The sequence below is a fragment of the Amblyraja radiata genome, chromosome 32 (genome assembly GCF_010909765.2).
Source record: "Amblyraja radiata isolate CabotCenter1 chromosome 32, sAmbRad1.1.pri, whole genome shotgun sequence".
Taxonomy (NCBI): domain Eukaryota; kingdom Metazoa; phylum Chordata; class Chondrichthyes; order Rajiformes; family Rajidae; genus Amblyraja; species Amblyraja radiata.
The window spans coordinates 14,556,225-14,578,596 of record NC_045987.1 but is presented as its reverse complement, the minus strand read 5'-3'; the positions used below and the strand labels follow the sequence as shown (position 1 = coordinate 14,578,596).

General features: G+C 44.3%; 1 protein-coding gene and 1 long non-coding RNA gene across 2 annotated transcripts in view; one reads left to right on the top strand and one right to left on the bottom strand.

Moving 5' to 3' along the window:
* Nucleotides 1-22,372, bottom strand: part of ntng2 (netrin G2) — an 89,908-nt gene that overhangs the window by 5,482 nt on the left and 62,054 nt on the right. The window lies entirely within an intron of this gene.
* LOC116990706 lies at nt 7,171-22,147 on the top strand. The gene is made up of 3 exons (XR_004416606.1): nt 7,171-7,281; nt 18,368-18,380; nt 22,136-22,147. It is a non-coding gene; the product is annotated as an uncharacterized LOC116990706 (long non-coding RNA).

Below are 22,372 nucleotides of genomic sequence, written 5' to 3'. Positions count from 1 at the left end.
TGCCCAGCGCTGGGGTTGTAGCAATTAACAGAAAACGACTACTAGACAATGGGATTTGAGAGTTTGGGACACTCTGGGCACAAATCTGTTGGAGCGAACGCTCACCTATTGTGGGCTGATTTCACCCACATAAACGGCAACGCTATTTGGTTAGCACCCGGGCAGCGGATTGGAAAAATCACAGTGTTAGTCGTCCTGAAGTGAAGCAGTGGGTCCAATGGTTTACGACCGCCATTGCCATTGCCAATGTAGAAGAGCGTGATTGTAGAAGCCATTAGCACATGTCACCGACTGTTAGTGGCGTGAAACGGGTGTTCTCGCTGGAAACTAGTTCAATGGAACCAACACTTGAGGTAAATCTGCAGGATGTTCGCGGGTGAATCCGACGCCAGCAACATCTCGGGCATGTGCTCGGAGACCAAGTCGTCGTATTTAAAACCCGTAGGAAAAAGTTCATTTGTCCTAGGGTGCAGTTTTTTAAGTAGGAAACGCCACGTCTATCTGTGCTTCCTCCAAGTTTTCAGTCACTGTCGCCAGAAATATCAGAGACCTATTAATTGTGTGTTTGCAGGAGTTGGCTCTCCGGCCTGAACTTTCCAAGTCTATAACTGCGTGCCTAATATTCGCCTGGCCACTGGATATGGAGATCGTTGTGTTGGAGTGTCATCCGCTCCACTGGGAGAGAATGTAAAGAGAAAGGAAATTAAATACCTAAACACCATTCGGTGAACGGAGTGTTATTTTAGCGGTATTATGCCGTTTAAAAAAAATAATAATTATTGCGCAATTTGCACGGAAAATCAGTCCTACGAAATTTAAAAGAGATTTTATTTTTGAAAACAAGACCACCTGAAAAGCAGAAAGACCCAACAGTTTACTGCCGGACAGGGAACTTCATTGATTCGGGAAGGTTCGGTAAAACTCAATCAGATGAGAGTCTAGAAGTAGAAACAATGAACTGCTGGTTTACAAAAAAAAGGCTGAAAGTGTTGGAGTAACTCAGTGGGTCAGGCAGCATCTCTGCAGACCATGAATAGGTGATGTTTTGGGTCGAGACCCTCCTAGTGTGTTCCTGGTTTCTGCTGGGATTGAATCTGCTCCCAGCATCTTTCGTCTTTGTTTCAGATTTTGTATTTTCTTATTAACTAAACGAGGCAAACAGAGGCGTCTGCCTCTGACAAAGGTTACAATCACAGGTGAGGATCGTCAATCTGTTTCATGAGCTCAGTTTGGCAGTGGCTGATCTGTGGCTGATGCCTGTTTACCCTGAAGCCAACATCCATTTAACATTTAAGATGCAGCTTTTAACAAATGTCTCTGAGCTGCCATTCATTTCAATGAAGGCTTGATATGTTAAAATTTAATGAGTATAATTCTCATTTTACATGGATAACTGCCGAGTCTACCATTTGTAAAATAATCCAAGGAGACAGATTGAAGCATCCTCGCCTTCACCTTTCCAAATGTTAATCTGTTGATTAGTTTATCAAACCACATCATTTAATAGCTCGTTATTCATCATCTAACTGCTTTGAGCTGCGGTAAATGTCAGGAGAGTTTTAAGTTTCCCGAATGCTTCTATTAGTAGAACATTATGTCGACCTTTCTCTGCCGAGTTTGACTTTTGATGTGTATTCTGTCCCCTGCTGGAACATATGCGCAATAGCGCCATCTATTGGACTTTTATTGTTAAAGGTCAGTTGCACACAGGAAGTAGGAAGCAGGTACACAAAAAAGCTGGAGAAACTCAGCGGGTGCAGCAGCATCTATGGAGCGAAGGAAATAGGCAACGTTTCGGGCCGAAACCCTAGGAAGCAGGAATTAGTCTCCTGTCTTAATCTGAGGAAAGACATTGTTGCCATAGAGGGAGTACAGAGAAGGTTCACCAGACTGATTCCTGGGATGGCAGGACTTTCATATGAAGAAAGACTGGATAGACTCGGCTTGTACACGCTAGAATTTAGAAGATTGAGGGGGAATCTTATAGAAACGTACAAAATTCTTAAGGGGTTGAACAGGCTAGATGCAGGAAGATTATTCCCGATGTTGGGGAAGTCCAGAACTAGGGGTCACAGTTTAAGGATAAGAGGGAGGTCCTTTAGGACCGAGATGAGAAAATCATTTTTTACACAGAGAGTGGTGAATCTGTGGAATTCTCTGCCACAGAAGGTAGTTGAGGCCAGTTCATTGGCTATATTTAAGAGGGAGTTAGATGTGGCCCTTGTGGCTAAAGGGATGAAGGGATAAAGGGAGAGAAGGCAGGTACGGGATACTGAGTTGGATGATCAGCCATGATCATATCGAATGGCGGTGCAGGCTCGAAGGGCCGAATGGCCTACTCCTGCACCTATTTTCTATGTTTCTATGTCTTTGTTTTTTCTGTCATGTTCAGCAGCAGAAGCAATCCATCCAAATCCTAGCTTGCTACGCTTAAGAAAGCAATGGCTGTAAGTTTATAAAGTTCACTGTATGCTTGGAATGCTATATTGGAGAATATTTATGGCAGATGATGTTTAACTAATTTCATTAACTTCATAGCATTTGTGAATGTTTAGATTGTTAGTCGGCGGCCATTTTGTAGCACCTTACATACAAGGAATAGGATTTGCTTTGATTGTTAATAGGATGCTTATTATATATTTGGCCTATATGTTTATTTCTATTTAAATGTATATTTCTGCAAAGGAGAGTAATCTGTGTATTTTTCTTCTCCTTTATAGTTTCACTCGTTTTTTCAATATTAAGAATGACAGCACTGGAATATCATCAAATTTAAGAGCAGAGATGCTAACTTCCTGACTCGCGTCTGATTATTGAATCGAGTTTGGCTGACTGTCAATCTACGTTCTACTTATGATCATAAGATCATAAAATTCGCGGATGACACAACAGTGGTGGGACTCATCAGCGGAGATGACGAACCAATGTACAGGGAGGAAGTAAAACAACTAGTGGACTAGTGCGGCAAAAATAATCTAGAATTAAATGTCGACAAAACGAAGGAGATGGTTGTCGACTTTAGGAGGGCGCAGCCAAAGCATACACTCCTCAACATCAGTGGCACTACAGTGGAGAGAGTGGAGAGCATAAAGTTCCTCGGTGTGCAAATTACAGACAGCCTCACCTGGTCCAGGAACACCACTGGGACCGTCAAACGGGCCCATCAGCGACTGCACTTCCTGAGGAAACTAAAACAGGCCTCACTCCCCACCAACATCCTCAGGACTTTCTACAGGGGTACGGTGGAGTCTGTACTCACGTACTGCATAAATACGTGGTACTCCACCTGCAACTGCTCAGACAGGAAATCTTTGCAGAGGGTAGTGAGGGGAGCAGAGAGGATCATTGGCGTCTCCCTACCCTCGGTACAAGAACTGTTCCAGAGCCGCTGTCTGAAAAAAGCTCAGAGAATTGCTAAGGACAAACTGCACCCCCTCCACATACACCTGGATCTCCTGCCATCAGGCAAGAGATATCGAAACATCAAAGCCCGGACGGACTACAAGACTGCTAAACAGCTTCCTACCACAGGCTGTGAGGCTGCTAAACAGTCACTCTGTACTCACAGTCACTTGATTCTGCGGCTGGCACGGACACTTTAATAACTGGCACTGGCCACTTTAATAACTGGCACTGGCCACTCAAATCAGCTGCCCCGGACATTTTATGATTGGTTTATTGTATTTTAACGTTGTGTTTTACCTGCTTTTAACTATTTATACTGTTCCATCAGGGACTGGATTGTTTTTAGTATTATGTGTGAAATGTTTTAAATTTCATGTGCGATGCTCCGCTATTCCCTGGGAAACGTCTTTTCATTTTGCACTGTACAACTGTTGCTTGCAAGATGACAATAAAGGTTGATTGATTGATTGATTGATTGATTAACAATCACGTAGGGAGGACAGTTCAGTGAAAAAGCCAGGACAACAATGAGTGAAGCAAGCAACTGCAATAAAGCTGCAAAAATAGGAAAGACAAAGGATCATGATGACAAAGCATCGCAAGCCAGTGCACACTCACGACTCACCTCCTCCTCTAGATCTTCGAGTAGTGCAGCCGCTAAAGCTCGTGCAAAGGCTGAGGCTGCACGTGCAAGAGCATCATTTGCTGAGAGAGAGCTGGACATAAAAAAGAGAGAGCAAGACTAGAGGCAGAGAAAGCAGGAGTACAGGCAACTTTAGAAGCTTTACATTTGAAGCAAGAGGCTGCTGCTGCTCTAGCACATGCTGAAGCTTTGGAAGCAGCTGCAGAAGTGGAAGATAGAGAAAGTCACAGCCAAGGTCAGTCACACTTACAGCAAGTCACAAAGCAACGAACAGAAGACTATGTACAGGAGCAGAGTGAATGGCTAACTGTCGACGCTATCACCTCTTCACCTGGCAGACCATGCATCAATGAGGACTCGTCACCACCAGCAAAACATGAGGTCATCCAGGTGACTCATTCATGCTACAATGATGGTTACCAACACCCTCAGGTCTACAGAGCTGAAACCAAGATAGCATTGAGGCATCATGCTTCCCCATCTCATATACACCAGGCTGGCCAAAGCCCTTCTCGCAAAGTCTGCTTTGCTGAAGCGGAACCTCTATTAGGGCATATAGCTTATGACAAATACCCTTTGAATCGTAAACAACACCTTGCACCTGAGACAGGACCTGCTAGTATGATCGACTTCGCCAAGCACTTAGCAAGAAGAGAACTCGTGACCAGTGGGCTCACTAAGTTCGATGATAAACCTGAGAGCTTCAGAGCATGGCAATCATCCTTTATTAACGCCATTCGCGGCTTAGATCTCACTGCTAGCGAAGAGCTAGATCTCTTAGTAAGGTGGTTAGGCAAAGAATCGTCAGAGCATATCAGAAGAATTCGCTCAGCGCATGTTACCGACCCATATGCTGCTCTTCAGCCGGTCTAGACAGGCTCCTGGATTGTTGCGCTGCTCCAGAGGTAATAGAGAGTTCTCTATTCAAAAGGTTGGATAGCTTCCCCCGCATAACCAGTGAGGATCACATCAAACTTCGAGAACTCGGAGATTTGCTTATGGAGTTGCAGGCTGCTAAAGAATATGGATACCTACCTGGTTTGACTTACTTGGACAAGGCCCGTGGTATCAACACAATTGTGGAGAAACTCCACCATGGCCTCCAGGAAAAATGGATCTCGTTGGGTTCAAGATATAAAGAGGAGCACAGTGCCTGCTTCCCACCATTCTCCTTCTTTGCGCAGTTCATCTGTGGAGAGGCAAGAACTAGAAACGACCCAAGTTTTGCCTTTTCAAGCAGTGTCAGTAGTCCTTCCAAGTATGAGAAGCCTACCCAGAGACAGAATAATTCAAGAACCCCCATATACGTACACAAGACTGACATCGCTACAACATTTATAGACAATACAGACAAAACAACGCACAGCAATGACCCGGCGAAGATTTGCCCCATCCACGGCAAACCTCATTCCCTCGCCAAATGTAGAGGTTTTAGAGCCAAGCCCATAGAGGAGCGGAAAAACCTACCTTAAGGAGAACAGCATATGCTTCAGGTGTTGCTCCTCATCTTCCCACTTCGCCAAAGACTGTAAGAAAGTGCTCAAGTGCAGAGAATGCGAAAGCGACCACCACATCACAGCAATGCATCCAGGCCCTGCCCCCTGGACCTCTAAGCCCCCCATTCACGAGCCAGAGCCCACAGCACAAGAGAACGAAAGTCTCAACCTTCCAACCACTATCACTTCCCATTGCACTGAGGTATGTGGCCCTGGCCTTTCAGCTCGTTCTTGCTCCAAGATATGCCTGGTAAAGATATACCCACGTGGGCAGCCTGAAAGCTCAATCACAGTGTATGCAATTCTTGATGATCAGAGTAATCGCTCTTTAGCGAGGTCAAGTTTCTTTGATCAGTTTGGGATTGAAAGTGACCCATCCTCTTACTCACTGAAAACTTGTGCAGGAGTGATGGAAATGACAGGAAGAAAAGCAGATGGCTTCCAGGTTGAGGCTGTGAACGGAGGGATAGTAATTGATCTTCCTCCATTCAGCGAGTGTGATGAAATTCCGGATAATAGGACAGAGATACCAATACCGGAGGCAGCACGTCAACACACTCATTTCAGTCCGGTCGCAGCTCACATCCCAGAACTACATCCAAATGCTCAGATTCTACTCTTGCTTGGAAGAGATATCCTCAGAGTACACAAGGTGAGGCAACAAATCAATGGGCCTGGCAACACTCCCTTTGCACAGAGACTGGACTTAGGCTGAGTCCTCATAGGTGATGTTTGCCTTGGGGATGTGCATGAGCCAAGCATCAGCACTTTAAAGACGCACATCCTTGACAATGGTCGACCCTCATTCCTCACCCCCTGCCAGAGCCAAATATATCTCAGAGAGACGGTGAACCACGGCGGGGAGTCAACATGTGTTTCCTTCACCTACAAGTGTCTCTGCTGACAAAGCAGTTGTGGATAAGCTTGGCAGCTCAGCATTCATGAGGACTGAGAATGATGATAAGTGTGCTCCATCCTTTGAAGACAGAGCCTTTCTTGTAGTAGCCATTTGGCCTGTTTTGCATGTCATTGTGGATGGCATGTGCCTTTAAATTTTAGACTGCCCGTTATAATGTGGGTGGGAATTATGACGTGTTTTTGGGCGTGTTTGGAGCTTAGATGCTTGCGCAGAAATTTAGTTTTTAGATTAGTTTGGAGAGACGATGGGGAGGTTTAACCCTTCTACCATGCGGGGTCCACGGGAGATCTAAAGGAGATCATGCAGATCTTGCCAGTGTTACAGAGACACGAGGAGTTTTCTAATGTCTAAAGTAATAAGCAGGAGTTCGAAGAAGATTGTAGTTCTTCGAGTCGGAAGGAACTTGGATGTATCTTACTGTTTTCTAGCAACAATAAAGCATTTATTCATCAAAAGACTGTGTTTTGAAGTCATATCCGAGAAGAAGCTCTGAAGGACTCTGAGTGAGCTTGCATGCGTTTAGAAGACACCCCCTTCAACCATTCTCGTCCAAATAGCGGCTAGTGGTGCTAATTACCTGAAAGATATGATAATCTGGTGCTAAATTAAGTAGAAGTGAACCTCCAGCAGGGGGTTTAAATACCAGTCCCAGAGAGTGGGACAGAAGATTCAATCGAAGCGAAGAAGGCTAAGACCTTGGAGAGGCATAGCCAAAGAAGACTGGTTCCAGTTGTGGAACTGAACCAGAAATACAGTCCCAGTGAAGAGGACAAAAGATTGGCTAAAATTCTCGGAGAGGTTTTAGCCAGAAGAAAGTGGTTCCAGGAAGATAAAGATCTCGGCCAGAGAGAGGCCTTGAGGTCTATCGACAGCATCGAGACGTATCTGAAGACGTATCACTGGATTTGTGAGTTCAAATCGATTATTACTCTTTGAATTAAAATCACAGCTTAATTAAAAGACTTCTGTAACAGCTCAGAAAGTGTTTTCTCCAGCTTGTCTGGGGAAAGCAGACCAAGCTTGGATTGTTTTGAATTGCTCCTGATAAGTGCATTCCATTGAATTAGAGCTACATTTTGCACCTGGTGTTAGAGAGATGTTCTCTACATTATCAGTATGTTTTTGTTTTTGAAGAAATGTTGACAAAACAAAGCTACAGCTACTAGCAGAGGCTTTTGTTCGATTAATTTAAAGACTTGGCAATCTGCCAAGGCCTCTTCAAAATCATGAATTTAGAAGACGAAGGATCTAGAAGCTTGGTGCTTGAAGGAGCACATGGTGGAGCCACAAGACCAGCCAGACAAGTTAAACTCACTGAGAAAGGTCGAATCCATGTTCTCAAGGAGACTGAATTGGGTAGAAGCAAGTTGTGGAAGAGGATTAGTAGGCTGCTTGAAAGTGTAAAGGTAGCCATGGAATCAGCAGCTAACCTGGAGAAGGTTGAGGATAAATTACGCCTGATACGTAGCCTTAATAATGAGCTTAAAGAAAAGCAGGACACACTGCTGGAAGCAGAGCGTTCTCAAGAGGAACGTGAAAGACATTATAAGTGGTATTCAGAAAATACGGAGTATTATGATGAATCCATGGAAGTTGCAGAAACATGGTTGGCTAAAGTTGACAAAAGTGAAGGTTACAGAAAAGGAGATACTAAGCATGAAGAAGAAGAAGAAGAGGAAGAAGAAGGTGATGATATTGCACAGGGACATAGTATCTCGAATGTATCTTCACGAAGATGTGGAAAAATTGAGTGATTATGCAATATTTCTAAGAGATTGTTGCAGCTCGATGAGAAATCTCAGCTACATGTAGGAAATGAATCTTGCAAGTAATATGAGAATCATCTTGAGCAGGTTGCCCAGAAGAATGAGAGAAAAGTGGAGAGATAGGGCAGGTGAAATACGAGATAAGGGCAAACAAGTAGCCAGGCTACCAGACCTAGTGGAATTCTTGGACAAAGAAGTACGGTACATGTCAGACTCATACAACGGAACTATTGAAGATCGCAGACCACTTGCCACTTATAAAGGTTCTACCTTTACCAAAACTGAAGAAAGATCTGAATCTAAGAGAAGTAGTTTTGCTATCATGACCCTATCTGCAGAAAAGACAGATGAAAGAAAAAGAAAGGTGTCTACTAGCAAGCAAATAGTATTTTGTTTGTTATGTGATGAAGTTGGTCACACCATAAGATGGTGTCGTAGATTCAAGATGAAAGAATATGAAGACAAGATGGATTTCTTGAAGGTGAAGGGAATCTGGTTTGGATGTTTGAAAAAGGGACATAAGGTGAGAGACTGTAAGAGTCCTATTATTTGTTATGAATGCAATCAATATCCTGAAGCACTTCACATTGAAGTAGAGCTGTCAAAGCACTGGGAAGAAGAAGAAGAAGAACTGGAACAAACGGATGATGAAATACCAGAGCAAATAGAAGAAGATGAACTGGAACAAACAGAAGAGGGCGAGAAGCCAACTACTAGAGATGCTATCACCTCGCCTCAAGTATCTGCTCATATTGGGGCTGGGGTTGAAGCTCGTAATTTTTCTATTTTACCAGTGCAAGTAAGGAACAGCAAGACGAATGCAGTGTTGCAAACATATGCTTTTCTGGATCATGGACGTTCGACTACCTTTTGCACAGAAAGGCTGACGAGAAGGCTGAATATCAGAGGAGAAGAGACGAAGATTCGATTACGTATCATGAATAAAGATAAACCGAGCATGAGTCATTGCATTACGAGTATGGAGATATCTAGGTTTGGATGAAGATAATTTCATACCACATCTGAAGTGTTTACGCATGGAATTATGCCTGCTGGTCGTCAGAATGTGCCCAGATGTGAAGACTTAAAGCAATGGCCTTACCTGAAGGATGTCAAAATATCAAAGATAAATGCTGATATTGACTTACTTATTGGAACGAATGCTCTGAAAGCATTAGAACCTGTACAGATTGTTAGGAGCCAAGGTGATGGACCGTATGCTGTGAAGACCCTACTTGGATGGGTTATCTATGGCTCCTTGTGCAAGATTCAGATTCAGATTCAGTTTCAACTTTAATTGTCATTGTCAGTGTACAGTACAGAGACAACGAAATGCAGTTAGCATCTCCCTGGAAGAGCGACATAGAATATGATTTCAATAAATAAATCTATTTACATGCATACAGTCAGTGTTTTTCCTGTGGGAGGAGTGTCCGGCGGGGTGGGGGTGTGATCGGCAGTCACCGAGGTACATTGTTGAGTAGAGTGACAGCCGCAGGGAAGAAGCTGTTCCTGGACTTGCTGGACCGGCAACGGAGAGACCTGTTGCGCCTCCCGGATGGTAGGAGGTTAAACAGTCCATGGTTGGGGTGAGAGCAGTCCTTGGCGATGCTGAGCGCCCTCCGCGGACAACGCTTGCTTTGGACAGACTCAATGGAGGGGAGCGAGGAACCGGTGATGGGTTGGGCAATTTTCACCACCCTCTGCATTGCTTTCCGGTCTGAGACAGAGCAGTTGCTATACCATACTGTGATACAGTTGGTAAGGATGCTCTTGATGGTGCAGCGGTAGAAGTTCACTAGAATTTGAGGAGACAGATGAACCTTCTTCAGTCTCCTCAGGAAGAAGAGACGCTGGTGAGCCTTTTTGACCAGAGTTGAGGTATTGGGGGTCCAAGAGAGGTCATCGGAGATGTTGACCCCCAGGAACCTGTAGCTGGAAACACGTTCCACCTCCGTCCCGTTGATGTGGATGGGGGTGTGCGTGCCGCCCCTAGACTTCCTGAAGTCTACAATGAGCTCCTTGGTCTTCTTTGAGTTAAGGGCCAGGTTGTTGTCAGCGCACCATGCTGCTAGGAGCTGGACCTCCTCCCTATAGGCCGACTCATCGTTGTTGCTGATGAGGCCAATCACCGTTGTATCATCTGCATACTTGATGATGGTGTTAGTACCATGTACAGGTGTGCAGTTGTAGGTGAGGAGGGAGTAGAGGAGGGGGCTCAGCACACAGCCCTGTGGAACGCCGGTGTTCAGGGTGAGGGTTGAAGAGGTGTGCTTGTCTAACCTAACAGACTGGGGTCTGTTGGTTAGAAAGACCAGTATCCAGTTGCAGAGGGAGGGGTCGATGCCCAGGTTACCGAGTTTGGTGATCAGTTTAGAGGGTATAATGGTGTTGAATGCTGAGCTGTAATCGATGAACAGCATTCTTACGTAAGTGTCTCTGTTGTCGAGGTGGGAGAGGGCGGAGTGAAGTGCCGTTGAGATGGCATCCTCCGTACTCCTATTCTTGCGGTAGGCAAACTGATAGGGATCCTTTGAGGTGTGCCAGGACCAGGGAATAAGGGAAACGGTAGCCAGGTGAACTGCCGTGCTGTTGCTGTTAACCAAATATCTACAGGTAAATTGGAAAAGCTGTTAATGAAGCCATATAATCATGACTCTCATGAAAGTACCAGCAAACCATCTGAAGAGATGTCGAAAGAAGAATTGAAGTTCATGGATGTTATGAACGACTCAGTGAAAGCTGATGGACATTGTTGTGTGGACTTGCCTTTCAGGCAAAAAAGTGTTGATCTGCCAATGGAAAGAGCATTTTTTTCCGACCTGGTCCTGGATTATATTTTGTTGGAGTGCAAGATTTTTTATTTTTTTATTTTTTTTTAAATATTTTTATTTATTAGAAGTACAGTAAATTACAATAGTACAAGCCAGATATATCTTATTCCATTTATTGTACCCCTTCATTTTTTAAGCTTTAAGGAAAGGTATAGATAAAGAAAGTAAAGAAAGTGAGAGAAAGAAAGTTGTGTTCGTGTAAAAGAGTGATCAAGGAGAAAAAAAAACAGAGACCCATTGGTTATAGAAAATAATTAAGAAATAGACCCTAGAAAAGAAAGGAGGAAAAAAGATAAACAAAACAAAAAAAAAACCTAAAGCTCTATTATAAAAACCGCTCAAAAGGGAAATACCAACTTCATATTTTTCCTCCCCCTTTACCAGATCCTGAAGTGCAAGATTTTGCTAAAGAATCGTTCCGACGGCCGTTCTGTGTGTTTTTTTTAAAAATTCGCCCGACAAGTTAATCGCTGGAGTGATTTTAAAATCAGCTTCTGAAGCCGTTAACGCCGACAACGGGGACAGATTTAATGTAGGGGACAGGTAAAAGAAAGTAGTTTATTTTTATGTATAAAAGTGTTTCTTAAGATGCATTTAATTCACATTTTAAGTTGCGAAACGGTGATTTGTTTCCCCGAAGTACCGGCAGTGTTTTTGCTGCCGGTATGGGGGACTAAAATCACTGCAACCGCAACATTCCAAATGGTCGCGTTCCAGAAAAACCCACTCGCAAGCTGATTTAAATGGCCATTAATTTACAGGTATTAAACATTAAATTCCTTCCATTTGGCCTATAAACCCATGACAATGAGATTTAAAAATTATGTTATATTGTGAATTCTTGTGTGAATGTTATTTGGACACTTAGGTTATTTAAAAAATGTTAATCTATTCTTAAGAAATGGATAGATGTTTAGATCTAGTAATTGAATTTTATAATTAGCTACAATTAGGTAACTAACTAATTATATGCTTTAATTTCAAGTAATCTAAGTAAGATTGTTTCATATTTGTTTCCGAATGCTTCAATCTATAATAACTGAACATTTCTTTCATGTTCTCTTAATTCTTAAGAAAGTTATGGGCTTTTGACTGTTCTCGATCACAGCTTTTGTGTTAAGTCAATGAAAAAGCAATAGGGAACAAGATGCTAATTTCCGAGTATGAAAATGGCCATAACCTTTTTAATACTGAAGATATGAAAGTGAATTAGGTGTCAAATTAAACTTATTTTTATGCTTTATCTGATGGGATAAATTAAATACTTGATTTTTAAAATCTCAAAATTTTGTAACATTGCTATATCATGCCTGATTTTAAGGGATTGGTATGCACGATACGAACTAAAACCACTGTTGTAATAAGATTAATAACTAAGTTGTGCTTGCTCCTAGAAGATGAAAATGAAGATGGAAGAGCCAGAAGAATTCTGATTGCAGATATATAGTGCCTGCTATTTTTTTCCTCGTTAGTATAGTGGTTAGTATCCCCGCCTGTCAAGCGGTAGACCGGGGTTCAATTTCCCGAAGAGGAGCTGCGGGGTGTTATTCCCTGACCTTTTGATTTTGATGTATGTTAAGCCTTTATGGCCACTTTTTTGATGTTTATTGGTAATTGCCTCATTAGGTATTTGGAACAATTAGGGTCTGGTATGTAGTGGCCATTTGGCCTGTTTTGCATGTCATTGTGGATGGCATGTGACAATTTTAGACTGCCCGTTATAATGTGGGTGGGAATTATGACGTGTTTTTGGGCGTGTTTGGAGCTTAGATGCTTGCGCAGAAGTTTAGTTTTTAGATTAGTTTGGAGAGACGATGGGAGGTTTAACCCTTCTACCATGCAGGCCATGCGGGGTCCACGGGAGATCTAAAGGAGATCATGTGGGGTCATGCGGCTCTTGCCAGTGTTACGGAGACACGAGGAGTTTTCTAAAGTCTAAAGTAATAAGCAGGAGTTCGACGAAGATTGTAGTAACGAGTCGGAAGAAACTTGGATGTATCTTAGAAACATAGAAACAAAGAAAATAGGTGCAGGAGGAGGCCATTCGGCCCTTCGAGCCTGCACCGCCATTCAATATGATCATGGCTGATCATCCAACTCAGTATCCTGTACCTGCCTTCTCTCCATACCTCCTGATCCCTTTAGCCACAAGGGCCACATCTAACTCCCTCTTAAATATAGCCAATGAACTGGCCTCAACTACCTTCTGTGGCAGAGAATTCCACAGATTCACCACTCTCTGTGTGAAAAATGTTTTTCTCATCTCGGTCCTAAAAGATTTCCCCCTTATCCTTAAACTGTGACCCCTTGTTCTGGACTTCCCCAACATCGGGAACAAACTTCCTGCATCTAGCCTGTCCAACCACTTAAGAGTTCTTACAGTTTTCTAGAAACAATAAAGCAGTTATTCATCAAAAGATTGTGTTTTGAAGTCATATCTGAGAAGAAGCTCTGAAGGACTCTGTGAGTGAGCTTGCATGCGTTTAGAAGACACCCCCTTCAACCATTCTCATCCAAATAGCGGCTAGGGTGCTAATTACCTGAAAGATATGATAATCTGCCGCAACATTTCTAAAGACTATGGAAGAAGAGTGCCATGAAGATGACACCAACAGCTGGGTGGCGCCTCTATCTTTCAGAGTACCCAGACTTCCTCTTCCCAATAATAGAGATCAGGCCCCCTCTCGTCTTGCTTCTTTACAGCGCACCTTGAGCAAAAGGCCTGCAATGAAAGAGCAGTTCATTGCCTTCCTGGGAAAAGTGTTTGAGAACAACCACGCTGAACGAGCACCCCCACTGAATGCTGGTATCTGCCAATCTTTGGAGTTTACCACCCTCAGAAACCAGACCGTATCAGGGTGGTCTTTGACTACAGTGCACAGTATGGTGGAATGTCACTCAACAAAGTTTTGCTTACCGGCCCAGATATGAATAACTCCCTCCTTGGAGAGTTGATCCGCTTCCGAAAGGAACCTGTAGCCATAACAGCCGACGTTCAGCAGATGTTCTATTGTTTTGTAGTGAGAAAAGACCACAGGAATTACCTAAGGTTTATATGGCACAGGGACAACGATATGTCAAAGGACATCGTTGAGTATCGGATGCGTGTGCACGTCTTTGAGAACAGTCACTCTCCTGCCATCGCAATCTATGGGCTAAGACGTGCTGCTCAGGAAGGTGAGAATGAGTACACGTCGCTTTGTGGAGAGTTATTTTTACGCTCATCTCTTTGCCCACAGAGTCCAAGGCCATCGATCTGCTGAAACGATCTCAAGCATGTCTTGCTCAGTCAAACCTGAAGCTGCATAAAATCGCTTCAAACAATGCTGCAGTCATGAAAGCCTTCCCCGTTGAAGACCTGCCAAAAGACATAAAGGATCTTTCCTTGACTGATGAAGCTTTACCAATGCAAAGAAGCCTCGGATTGTACTGGGAAATGGAGTCTGACACATTCACCTTCAAAGTCTCTGCAGAAGAAAAACCATTCGCTCGACGTGGAGTTTTGGCCGCAGTGAACAACCTTTTTGACCCCCTCGGTTTCGTGGCACCAGTGACCATACGAGGGAGGGCACTACTGTGTGAATTCGCCACCATTGACAGTTGTGACGGACACACCACTTCCAGAGAAAAAGCTAGAGAAGTGGAAAACGTGGAGAGCTTCGCTTTGAGACTTGAAGAATCTTCATATCTCACGCACATACTCCCCCCACTCTCTTCTTAGTGCTAAACACACAGAGTTGTGCCTCTTCTCTGATGCTTCCCACACAGCCATCGGTGCAGTAGCCTACCTTAGAGTAATCTCCGAAGAAGGGCAATGCCGTGTAGGATTTGACCTAGGGAAAGCTAAGTTGACTCCTCAACCGGAACCTACGACACCTAGACTTGAACTCTGTGGGGCGGTACTGGCAGTGGAGATGGCGGACCGGATACTGGATGAGATTGCCCTCAAACCTGACGCAGTCAAGTTCTACTGTGCGGTAGTCCTGGGGTACATCTTCAATGACAGCAGACGTTTCTTTGTCTATGTACATAACAGGGTCAGACGCATTCGACAGACTACACGCCCGGAACAGTAGCACTATGTGCCGACAGATCAAAATCCAGCGGGTCTTGCAACAAGGTCAGTGTCTGCATCACAGCTTGCCAACACTTCATGGTTTACTGGACCTGCATTTCTGCACAAGCCGCCAGAAAGTTCTCTTGAAGTGCGAGAGTCCTTTCAGTTGATTGATCCAGAGCTAGACATTGAATTCCGTCCACAAGTCACTCAAACAATGCAGAGACAACTTACTTCCCAGCGTTTCCAACATTTCTCCACCCGGAATTCTCTTCTCAGAGCTGTGGCACTCCTCATTCATGTGGCTCGATCCTTCAGGTCAGACTCCTCCAGTGCCTCTGATAAATGCAAAGGTTGGCATTGGTGTGATAAGCCTCGCACTCCGGAGGAGTTGTCTGCCGCTAGAAATATCATCATCAAGTCTGCACAGAAAGAGACCTATGCTGAGGACTTCAGTAAACTCACAGGGAACAGAGAACTCCCTCGATCCAGTCCACTTGTGAAGTTGAATCCAGTGGTCCTTAAAGTCGGTGGACGCCTAACTCAAGGCACCTCTAAGAGCTACATGAGACCCAAATTTCCACCAACCCTGGTTGTGTGGCAATAAATTATATCTATCTATCTATCTATCTCTGAGGTCATTCTTCTCCTTCCTGAGAGACAAGGATCCTGAGGTTACTTTAGCGGATGTTAGTAGTGGCATCTATCGATGTCAGGCCTCTGCTGGAACTTATGCGCAATAGCGCCATCTATTGGACTTTTATTTTATAAATTAAAGTGTCCACAAACACACTCTCTCTCCCTCCCCCTCCATCTCACTCTCTCCCCGAACGGTTAGACAGTCATACTCAGGCGTCGACGGAGACAGATGCAATTTTGTCTCCTCTGTGTCTTAGCCTGTCGGAGAGAGGGGGAAGAGGGGGGGGGGGGGGGGTGAACCTCCTTCGTGCAATCCTGGGACTGACTCTTGGTAAAGTGGCTGATAGCATTGGCCCTCATGAAGGTGCTGAGAGGTTTTCCAGACAATCCAGCCTTGGCGAGATCTTCGATCTGGTTAAACCTCCCATGTTGCTCTCTCCACGCGAGGATTTTCTGCGCAGTCTTCACTCCTATCCGTGGCAGGGATTGCAGCTGAGTAGTCGTGCCGTGATTCAAGAGGTGCAGGATGTGGTCTCGGTGGCTCTGGGCAATGCCCAGGTCTTGAGATATTTCCACAGGACCAGCATCCTCATCGCATGTCTGCTTGGAGGAGCTGGTACGCCGGACTTCTGGGTAAAAGCAGCATTGCAGGAGTTAGGAGGAATGGTGAGTCCGGATCAGAAGAGATTGGCACTAATGGTCTTGCATTGATGATTGCTGATACTTCAGCCATGAGGGTACAAAGGACTTCGTGAGTGAGGTGCAGTGACCTCCGTTGTAGCAACATGGAGTCCAGGATTCTGCATGAGACGCCAATCAAACGTTCCCAGGCCCCTCCCATGTGTGAAGCATGAGGGGGGTTGAACTCCCATGTGCATCCCTGCTGACTTAAGTACCTCTGGATATTTGTCTGCTCGCTAGAGTCCTTGTCCATCTTCAGCTCTCTACTTGCCCCGATGAAATTTGTTCCGGTGTCAGATCTAAGCTGTTTTGCTTGTCCACGGATGGCGAAGAACCGGCAGAGGGCGTTCTCAGAGCTGTGGCACTCCTCATTCAAGTGGCTCTATCCTTCAGGTCAGACTCCTCCAGTGCCTCTGATAAATGCAAAGGTTGGCACTCCGGTTAACATCTCACCCCGAAGAACGAACATGGAATAATGAACAGTAAAATATATATATGTACAAACAGTAGCAATTTTTCTGGGGGAAGAGGTGTCCGGGGGGGGGGGGGTGACTGGCGATCACCAAGGTGCAGAGTTCAGTAGTGTAACAGCCACAGGGAAGAAACTGTTCCTGAACCTGCTGGTCCGGCAACGGAGACACCTGTAGCGCCTCCCGAATGGGAGGAGGGTAAACAGTCTGTGGCTGGGGTGAGAGCAGTCCTTGACGATGCTGACATCGCTTGCTTTGGACAGACTCAATGGAGGGGAGTGAGGAACCGGTGATGCGTTGGGCAGTTTTCACAACCGTCTGCAGTGCTTTCCGGTCGGAGACAGAGCAGTTGCCAAACCATACTGTGATACAGTTGGTAAGGATGCTCTCGATGGTGCAGCGGTAGAAGTTCACCAGAATCTGAGGAGACAGATGGACCTTCTTTAGTCTCCTCAGGCAGGAGAGACGCTGGTGAGCCTTCTTGACCAGTGTTGAGGTATTGTTGGTCCAAGAGAGGTCATCAGAGATGTTGACCCCCAGAAATCTGAAGCTGGAAACACGTTCCACCTCCATCCCGTTAATATGGATGGGGGTGTGCGTGCTGCTCCTAGACCTTCTGTAGTCCACAATGAGCTCCTTGGTCTTCTTGGAGTTAAGGACCAGGTTGTCAGTGCACCATGCTGCTAGGAGCTGGACCTCCTCCCTATAGGCTGACTCATCATTGTCACTGATGAGGCCAATCACCGTTGTATCATCTGCATACTTGATGATGGTGTTAGTACCATATACAGGTGTGCAGTCGTAGGTGAAGGGGGCTCAGCACACAGCCTTGTGGAACGCTGGTGTTCAGGGTGAGGGTTGAAGAGGTGTGGTTGTCTGACCTAACAGACTGGGGTCTGTTAGTTAAAAAGACCAGTATCCAGTTGCAGAGGGAGGGGTCGATGCCCAGGTCGTTGAGTTTGGTGATCAGTTTTGAGGGGATAATGGTGTTAAATGCTGAGCTATAGTCGATGAACAGCATTCTCACATAGTTGTCTCTGTTGTCAAGGTGGGAGAGCGCGGAGTGAAGTGCCGTTGAGATGGCATCCTCCGTACTCCTGTTCTTGCGGTAGGCGTACTGATAGGGGTCCAGTGTGGGAGGTGAATGGAGGGGATATACTGAGGCATTCCGGAGGGAGGTCAGCCATCTTCTGTTTCTCCATTTTACTCCTGAGCTTGCAACATGTGATGCAATCATGCAAAACAGAACTGATAAGTAGCTTGCCACCGACAATCCACAGACCTGCCGCTCTGATGGCTCCCTTTGTGAACTGACTGCCCTGGTGCTTTACCTCTTTATGATGTTGCTGCACTAATAGCTTGGTGACGTGGCTTTTATTCTGTCCTCTGCTGGAACTTATGCGCAATAGCGCCATCTATTGGACTTTTATTGTTAAAGGTCAGTTGCACACAGGAAGTAGGAAGCAGGAAGTAGTCTCCTGTCTTTGTTTTTTCTGTCATGTTCAGCAGCAGAAGCAATCCATCCCAATCCTAGCTTGCTACGCTTAAGAAAGCAATGGCTGTATGTTTATATAGTTCACTGTATGCTTGGAATGTTATATTGGAGAATATTTATGGCAGATGATGTTTAACTCATTTCATTAACTTCATAGCATTTGTGAATGTTTAGATTGTTAGCCGGCGGCCTTTTTGTAGCACCTTACATACAAGGAATAGGATTTGCTTTGATTGTTAATAGGATTGTTTATTATATATTTGGCCCATATGTTTATTTCTATTTAAATGTATATTTCTGCAAAGGAAAGTAATCTGTGTATTTTTCTTCTCCTTTATAGTTTCACTCGTTTTTTCAATATTAAGAATGACAGCACTGGAAAATCATTAAACTTAAGAGCAGAGATGCTAACTTCCTGACTCGCATCTGATTATTGAATCGAGTTTGGCTGACTGTCAATCTACGTTCTACTGTTAACAATCACGTGGGGAGGACAGTTCAATGTGCTTTACCGCCCGTTCTCTTGTATCTTGTCCCAGTCGAGGGTAATGCTGACTTCAGGGGCGAGGGTCATATCTATTGCATCGCCCATTATTCGTCCATCCCTGAAATCCAAACGGGCCTCTGAAGTGTGAGGCAGATTGACTGGCGGCGGCTCCCGCGGAGGGGTGTGAGTGTGGAGGCCGACACTCGGTGTCATCTCGTCGTGGGCAGGAACGTCAACTGTGTTTGGCTTTGTGTGAAGGGTTTACAGGTCTCCAAGATACTCTGTTCACAGTGGAACCTATAGACTAATCGCGAGTCCACACGAAAACAACTTTCATGGCAAGAGGCATTCTTGGCGTGGGTTTTCTGTTAGTCGGATCTTATCATGGTGTAGAACTATGGTGTAGTCTGTTAACTGTGTACGTTGTTCGGGAAGATGGCCACTCCGGCGAGAATCGATTTTGGCTGCATTTGTGTGTGATCATTCTGGAGTCTTCGGCATGTTTGCAGCGTCAAGTTTGTTGTCTCTGTGTTGATCCCTATGTCACTATGCACGGCACTGGACCCGCTCCTAAACCAGTTCAGGATATCCAGGGACAGTTCTAGGACAAATATCCACTTTAATATGGAACCTAATCACCATTTATTTTCAGATTGGATCAGACTGAGTTACTTCTATTCCAATTCAAACAATGGAAATTGTACAGTGACCTTAATACTGCACTAAATTGACACATTTACTTACTTTCTCTCAGTTAAACCTGCAATTTAACTTCTGTTACACACGGGCTTGGAATCCTTCAATCTGTTTTGCAACGCACACTGGCAGGTTGATGGAACGTTGGGCACCTAACATTTATATCAGAGCATGGCCAGTTGCAGAACTGTGTCTCTCTGTGGCCTCCCCAAACCCAAACCCAATGTGGATCAACACAAGAATGGGGTATACAATGCGCACTATAAAGCTCATTTACACACTGTTATATGTGACAACGGTGCTTGCGTACTGCACTCAAAGTGGAGTGATGAGGTGGTGTGATGTGAGCATTCATCACAAATATGTCTCAGAACAAGACCATTAGTGTGACACAAGGAGTCTCAACATGAGAATAATCTGACCACCATTTCTACTCTTGATATCATGTAAATTAGTAAATCCTATGGAAACTTCTCATTCCCACTATTAAACCTGCTTCATTCCCCTGACTCATTCAATCTGTTACATTGGTTTTCTTACCTGTAGATCAGTATTACGTGTCATTGTTTCTATCTCAGAATATTGTTTAGTCTGTTTAGAGTTTACTTTAGAGATACAGGATGGAAACAAGCCCTTCAGCCCACCAAGTTCACAAAAACCATTGATCACCCATTCACACTAGTTCTACTATCCCAATTTCACATCTACTCCCTGCACACTAGGGGCAATTTGCAGAGGCCAATTAACCTACAAACTCACACGTCTTTGAGATGTGGGAAGACAGTGGAGTACCTAGAGGAAACCCACATGGTCACAGTGAGAACATGCAAACTCCACACAGACAGCACCCAAGGTCAGGATTGAACCCAAGTCTCTGGCGCTGTGAGGCAACAGCTCTACCATCTGTGGCACAGTGTCCTTGAATCTTGTTATTTGATCAACTGAGAAGCCTAAAGTGTCCTGAACAAACACCAAGCAGCTGGAAGACCTCAGCAGGCCAAGTGGCATTCTGGAGAGATGAAGGGATGGTTGAAATGTTGTGTCAAAACCCTGAGTCATGAAGCAGGATCTCCTCCCAAGACATTGACCAATCCTTTGCCTCCTGACCTGCTGAGTTCTTTCAAAAGTTAGTTTTTTGCTCAAGGTTTCTTGCATGATAAGAATGCAGACTACTGACAAATACACATTCACCTCTGGAATTCCAATGATATTGGGAAATTGTGCTACTATATCTCAATGTTACAGCAATGATGATGGTGTCCCCTTCCATCAGAACATTGAACAGTACAGCACATGAACAGGCCCTTTGGCCCACAATGTCTATGCCAAACATGATGTCGAGACCTACCCTTATTGCCCATGAAGAACAAACTAACTCCTCAGCAATTGCTCATAAAGACATATAGCTAGCTTACTGTTATCACTCCTTGCCTAAATTGTAAGTCGTGATAAGCATTTACTGTCAGTAACTCAGTGGATACAAGACCTCCTGGTTTGTAGTCATTTCACGTCTTATCATTTCTCAGACATCTACAGCAGACTGTTCCTCCTCTAGTTGTGGCCATGCATAAATTAACATCAAATGACACATTATGTCAGCTTTACACTTGTTTTGACACTTGAAAATAGTTTTACTTTTACCTTTCATAAGAAACAAAGATATCAATTTAATTTTAATTGGCAGGAATGTAGTAATTACGTGGCTTTTATTGTGTTAGTCGCTGGAAGCAATGCTGTTTAATGTATTCCAGAACTAATTTTGCTTGTTAAAAGTGATGTAGTTATCTACATATTTCAATTACATCTCGCAGACATCTTATGTCACTTTTGAAAATGGCACTGCATATCCATTATCCTTCTGTAAATTAAGGTTTTAAACACAAGATTAGATCTGGTGCCCTTTTAAGTAAAATCATTGCTCATTATGAGATTCACTAGTGCTCACCAAGACATTCATATTATCAGCAGGAACGGGAGTTGAGCAAGAATCCGAGAGGAAAGGATTAATTTGTCAATGAACTTGTCTCCAGAGACGATGTGCTGCATACCCTGCATCTATTCCATCATTGCACACGGTGTAGGCCATGACCTCCTTGTGTCACACATCAATGTTGATTGTTCAACAGCCTGAACCACTGTCTCCCTATGCAGAACCTTGTACGGTATGTGCAACGTGTCAAGGTGGGGGAGGGTGGCCAGGGATACGACCCCAAACGTAGGCAAGCAAGATAATTGAATGCACCAGACAGGAATACGATCTGTTCATTTGGTAGGGGTGATTTGTTTACTGGGGAGGTGCAGGCAAAAACAATATTATCTGGTGTACATTGGAGTGGATCCTTTTACAGATAGATATAGCTATGTTAACACTAAATATCGAGGGACTTTGTGAGCAGACAGTGGCAAATCTGTTGAGATTTCAAGTGGCAGTGACGAGAGTTTGTTCAGAATCAGATCATTAGGTATGATGTTTTGTTGAAGAAAGATATTCCACTGGGGAGAACAAGACCCTCTGTGTGTTGAAAGTGTGCATTCAACTTCTAGCAGCTGAATATAAAGTGATTTGCAGTAATAGGAAGTCATGAGATTTATGCCCAGAGGAGCAGCGTAGTGTAGAAAACCTGCCGAATACTGCACAGCGGAGAAAACGGATCACTTCAAGATATTTCAAAAGGGAACAAATCCATTAACAGTTATTACAAGTAAATCTTCCATTTTCATTCGCTTAGCAGAAACATCAGTTTTCTGGTGTACGCTAGAGTGGATATTTTCTACAGACACAGC